The sequence below is a fragment of the Alosa alosa genome, chromosome 5 (assembly GCF_017589495.1).
Source record: "Alosa alosa isolate M-15738 ecotype Scorff River chromosome 5, AALO_Geno_1.1, whole genome shotgun sequence".
NCBI lineage: Eukaryota > Metazoa > Chordata > Actinopteri > Clupeiformes > Clupeidae > Alosa > Alosa alosa.
In genome coordinates this window covers 26,653,796-26,660,487 of record NC_063193.1, presented here as the reverse complement: position 1 = coordinate 26,660,487, position 6,692 = coordinate 26,653,796, and positions in this window count along the sequence as shown.

Sequence of the window (6,692 nt, the reverse complement as noted above, 5' to 3'; positions counted from 1 at the left end):
CTATAAGTTCTAAGTTTAGATCTATGTATGTTACTCATAAATGTTTATACACTGTTATGCTATTACCTATATGGATATTCTATAAGTTCTAAGTTTAGATCTATGTATGTTACTCATAAATGTTTATACACTGTTATGCTATTACCTATATGGATATTTTCTAAGTTCTAAGTTTAGATCTATGTATGTTACTCATAAATGTTTATACACTGTTATGCTATTACCTATATGGATATTCTATAAGTTCTAAGTTTAGATCTATGTATGTTACTCATAAATGTTTATACACTGTTATGCTATTACCTATATGGATATTTTATAAGTTCTAAGTTTAGATCTATGTATGTTACTCATAAATGTTTATACACTGTTATGCTATTACCTATATGGATATTTTCTAAGTTCTAAGTTTAGATCTATGTATGTTACTCATAAATGTTTATACACTGTTATGCTATTACCTATATGGATATTTTCTAAGTTCTAAGTTTAGATCTATGTATGTTACTCATAAATGTTTATACACTGTTATGCTATTACCTATATGGATATTTTATAAGTTCTAAGTTTAGATCTATGTATGTTACTCATAAATGTTTATACACTGTTATGCTATTACCTATATGGATATTTTCTAAGTTCTAAGTTTAGATCTATGTATGTTACTCATAAATGTTTATACACTGTTATGCTATTACCTATATGGATATTTTATAAGTTCTAAGTTTAGATCTATGTATGTTACTCATAAATGTTTATACACTGTTATGCTATTACCTATATGGATATGTTCTAAGTTCTAAGTTTAGATCTATGTATGTTACTCATAAATGTTTATACACTGTTATGCTATTACCTATATGGATATGTTCTAAGTTCTAAGTTTAGATCTATGTATGTTACTCATAAATGTTTATACACTGTTATGCTATTACCTATATGGATATTCTATAAGTTCTAAGTTTAGATCTATGTATGTTACTCATAAATGTTTATACACTGTTATGCTATTACCTATATGGATATTCTATAAGTTCTAAGTTTAGATCTATGTATGTTACTCATAAATGTTTATACACTGTTATGCTATTACCTATATGGATATTCTATAAGTTCTAAGTTTAGATCTATGTATGTTACTCATAAATGTTTATACACTGTTATGCTATTACCTATATGGATATTCTATAAGTTCTAAGTTTAGATCTATGTATGTTACTCATAAATGTTTATACACTGTTATGCTATTACCTATATGGATATTCTATAAGTTCTAAGTTTAGATCTATGTATGTTACTCATAAATGTTTATACACTGTTATGCTATTACCTATATGGATATTCTATAAGTTCTAAGTTTAGATCTATGTATGTTACTCATAAATGTTTATACACTGTTATGCTATTACCTATATGGATATTCTATAAGTTCTAAGTTTAGATCTATGTATGTTACTCATAAATGTTTATACACTGTTATGCTATTACCTATATGGATATTTTATAAGTTCTAAGTTTAGATCTATGTATGTTACTCATAAATGTTTATACACTGTTATGCTATTACCTATATGGATATTTTCTAAGTTCTAAGTTTAGATCTATGTATGTTACTCATAAATGTTTATACACTGTTATGCTATTACCTATATGGATATTTTTCTAAGTTCTAAGTTTAGATCTATGTATGTTACTCATAAATGTTTATACACTGTTATGCTATTACCTATATGGATATTTTCTAAGTTCTAAGTTTAGATCTATGTATGTTACTCATAAATGTTTATACACTGTTATGCTATTACCTATATGGATATTTTCTAAGTTCTAAGTTTAGATCTATGTATGTTACTCATAAATGTTTATACACTGTTATGCTATTACCTATATGGATATTTTCTAAGTTCTAAGTTTAGATCTATGTATGTTACTCATAAATGTTTATACACTGTTATGCTATTACCTATATGGATATTTTCTAAGTTCTAAGTTTAGATCTATGTATGTTACTCATAAATGTTTATACACTGTTATGCTATTACCTATATGGATATTTTCTAAGTTCTAAGTTTAGATCTATGTATGTTACTCATAAATGTTTATACACTGTTATGCTATTACCTATATGGATATTTTCTAAGTTCTAAGTTTAGATCTATGTATGTTACTCATAAATGTTTATACACTGTTATGCTATTACCTATATGGATATTTTCTAAGTTCTAAGTTTAGATCTATGTATGTTACTCATAAATGTTTATACACTGTTATGCTATTACCTATATGGATATTTTCTAAGTTCTAAGTTTAGATCTATGTATGTTACTCATAAATGTTTATACACTGTTATGCTATTACCTATATGGATATTTTCTAAGTTCTAAGTTTAGATCTATGTATGTTACTCATAAATGTTTATACACTGTTATGCTATTACCTATATGGATATTTTCTAAGTTCTAAGTTTAGATCTATGTATGTTACTCATAAATGTTTATACACTGTTATGCTATTACCTATATGGATATTTTCTAAGTTCTAAGTTTAGATCTATGTATGTTACTCATAAATGTTTATACACTGTTATGCTATTACCTATATGGATATTTTCTAAGTTCTAAGTTTAGATCTATGTATGTTACTCATAAATGTTTATACACTGTTATGCTATTACCTACATGGATATTTTATAAGCTCTAAGTTTAGATCTATGTATGTTACTCATAAATGTTTATACACTGTTATGCTATTACCTACATGGATATTTTCTAAGTTCTAAGTTTAGATCTATGTATGTTACTCATAAATGTTTATACACTGTTATGCTATTACCTACATGGATATTTTCTAAGTTCTAAGTTTAGATCTATGTATGTTACTCATAAATGTTTATACACTGTTATGCTATTACCTACATGGATATTTTCTAAGTTCTAAGTTTAGATCTATGTATGTTACTCATAAATGTTTATACACTGTTATGCTACCTACATGGATATTTTTTTCTAAGTTCTAAGTTTAGATCTATGGATATTGTTTATACACTGTTATGCTTCCTAAAGTTTAGATCTATGTATGTTACTCATAAATGTTTATACACTGTTATGCTATTACCTATATGGATATTTTCTAAGTTCTAAGTTTAGATCTATGTATGTTACTCATAAATGTTTATACACTGTTATGCTATTACCTATATGGATATTTTCTAAGTTCTAAGTTTAGATCTATGTATGTTACTCATAAATGTTTATACACTGTTATGCTATTACCTATATGGATATTTTCTAAGTTCTAAGTTTAGATCTATGTATGTTACTCATAAATGTTTATACACTGTTATGCTATTACCTATATGGATATTTTCTAAGTTCTAAGTTTAGATCTATGTATGTTACTCATAAATGTTTATACACTGTTATGCTATTACCTATATGGATATTTTCTAAGTTCTAAGTTTAGATCTATGTATGTTACTCATAAATGTTTATACACTGTTATGCTATTACCTATATGGATATTTTCTAAGTTCTAAGTTTAGATCTATGTATGTTACTCATAAATGTTTATACACTGTTATGCTATTACCTATATGGATATTTTCTAAGTTCTAAGTTTAGATCTATGTATGTTACTCATAAATGTTTATACACTGTTATGCTATTACCTACATGGATATTTTATAAGCTCTAAGTTTAGATCTATGTATGTTACTCATAAATGTTTATACACTGTTATGCTATTACCTACATGGATATTTTATAAGCTCTAAGTTTAGATCTATGTATGTTACTCATAAATGTTTATACACTGTTATGCTATTACCTACATGGATATTTTATAAGTTCTAAGTTTAGATCTATGTATGTTACTCATAAATGTTTATACACTGTTATGCTATTACCTACATGGATATTTTATAAGTTCTAAGTTTAGATCTATGTATGTTACTCATAAATGTTTATACACTGTTATGCTATTACCTATATGGATATTCTATAAGTTCTAAGTTTAGATCTATGTATGTTACTCATAAATGTTTATACACTGTTATGCTATTACCTATATGGATATTCTATAAGTTCTAAGTTTAGATCTATGTATGTTACTCATAAATGTTTATACACTGTTATGCTATTACCTATATGGATATTCTATAAGTTCTAAGTTTAGATCTATGTATGTTACTCATAAATGTTTATACACTGTTATGCTATTACCTATATGGATATTCTATAAGTTCTAAGTTTAGATCTATGTATGTTACTCATAAATGTTTATACACTGTTATGTATGACTATTTTGGCAATGCAAATGCCCTTTTTGTCATGCCAATAAAGCACCATTGAATTGAATTGAATTGAATTGAATTGAATTGAATTGAAAGAGAGCATGCCTGTATTGTTAGGATTCTCTGGGGTGACCAGGAGAGAGATATAGTCTCCCTGTCACAAGGTAAGAGGATTCTGCTGATAATATTATAGCAAAGTTCAAAAGCATTGGTGGTCGAAAGTACCAAAGTAAAAAAAGCTAATAAAAGACAATAGAGAAATGAGAGATTGAAAAAGGTAAAGTTAACAGCTAGACAGCTAAAGGAATATATGAAAATAATAAATAATAAAAAAGCCAAAGCTGTACAGGCTAAGGCCATTTGCAGTATCAATGACTCAGTAGGGCACAGTTACATGGCATCCCAGTGAAGAGAGTTATGCAGAGGCACATTGCAGAATTATCAAACAATGATTACATTGTATTTCTTTTTCTTTTGCATAGTCAGAAGCGTGCTCATGCTCTGCTTCCTCTGCTGCTGCCTTAAAGCAAAGATGGATTACACCTTACTTGACAGTGTTGACACTGTCATGAACGTGTCATAAACAAGTTATAAACGTTTATGACACAACGCCTCTGTTAAGTGACATTCGGTTTTGTCATAATAAATTAGGATTAGGATTAGGGTTATGTTTAGAGTTATGGTTAGGGTTAGGGTTAGGTTTCATACGTCATGACAGTGTCATGTCACTCTTATGTCGATACTGTCAAGTAAAGTGTTACCGAAGAATCGATATCTGTGCCCTTTGGCGCCATTATTCGACACTATTTATAACCAAGATAATACCCAAGTTAGGCAAAAACTGATTAAAAGGGCCTTGACACGATCAACAATGTTACATGGTGCAATCTCAAGCATTTTGGGCATAAATTGACCATGTCAGAGACTGAATTCTCCATGCTATTATTATTAAGGCAATGTAGCATCTGATTGAGTTTGAAGCCGTTACAGAACTGTGTTGCTTAATAGCATGGTGGTGCTGTTTTTTATTTTTTTATTCCTGGCTGTCTCTACCTGCTTGTGTGCAGGTTTTTTTTTCTCATTTTGTTCCCGTCGACAGCTCACACCATCACCCAATTTCTCTTTTAACACCTCTAAATAGAGGGCAGCTCTACACACAGTGTGTGAGTGAGACACACACACACACACACACACGCACACACACCCACACACACACACACACACACACACTCATACACATACATGCACGCATGCAAAGAAACACATACAGTACACTCATTCACTGTCTCTCACAAGCATATGCACTTTAAAATACAAGCTTTCTCTCTCTCTCTGTTTCTCCCTGCTTTGTGTGTTTTAATGTTTATGTGCATGTATATACTGTTTTCCTGTATACAGCACTTTGGTTAATGAAAGCTGTGTTTAAACCTACTTAGTTACTTATATTTTCACAAATAACAAATGAAGCTCCAACAATAAGAAGCATTTTTTAGAGTCCTACATTTTTTTTTTGTCTAACACTTACACACAAAGCTATTTTTAAATCTCTGCTGAACACACAACTTATGGGTAATTTCGAAGACTCCAAAGTCAATAAACACAAATCACAAGACACCCTGAAATTGTGCTTGCAGCGAAATGCATGATTTAATAATGTCAGGCATCTCAGAATGTTTATGAACAGAATCATGAGGGCGTATTTATGACCTGACCGGAATGCACTGACCCCAGAAAGAGCACCAGTGTAATCAGGATCACCGCAAGAAGTATAGGCCTACTGCACCACACTGAAAACACAGCCATTGCATCTTTGGTAAAGTTGACTGAAAACAGGTATGAAAAATAAATCTTTTGCCGATTTTTTTGTTTTTTTCCTTGACGCGAAGTAAATGTATTCTGATAAAAAGGAAACTCTCATAAAGAAAATAAATATGTTTAACAAAAACACTATGCCCACAATTATTGGCACTGAAATTCTTATATACAAAAATGTAACAGAAGCATTTTCCTATCCAATTTAAACTTCTTTAAAGGAGAATTCTAGTGTGATATTGGCTTGTCCCCTGCACTCCGAAATCTGGCGCTAGTTAGCCGATGCTACCAACAGGTTTTCAAAGGGGGTGCCTCGGGCATCGGCTATAGCCATGCAAATAAATCACTGTTTTACACCATTTACGAGGCTCAAAGTAGCTCTACACGTCATTGGTAGACTTCCGAGGGCCCTGACATTTAAAACGAGACATTGAGAACTTTGAAAAAGCACTGGTAGTTTATTTACAAGACGATTTATACAGATAGTACCTTCAGGAAGTTTACCTTTCGCCTCCATCTTGAATTTAGTCATGATAAAGCGACGAGTACGAATGAACAGGTATGATAAGGGATCACGTTCCAAAAAAAA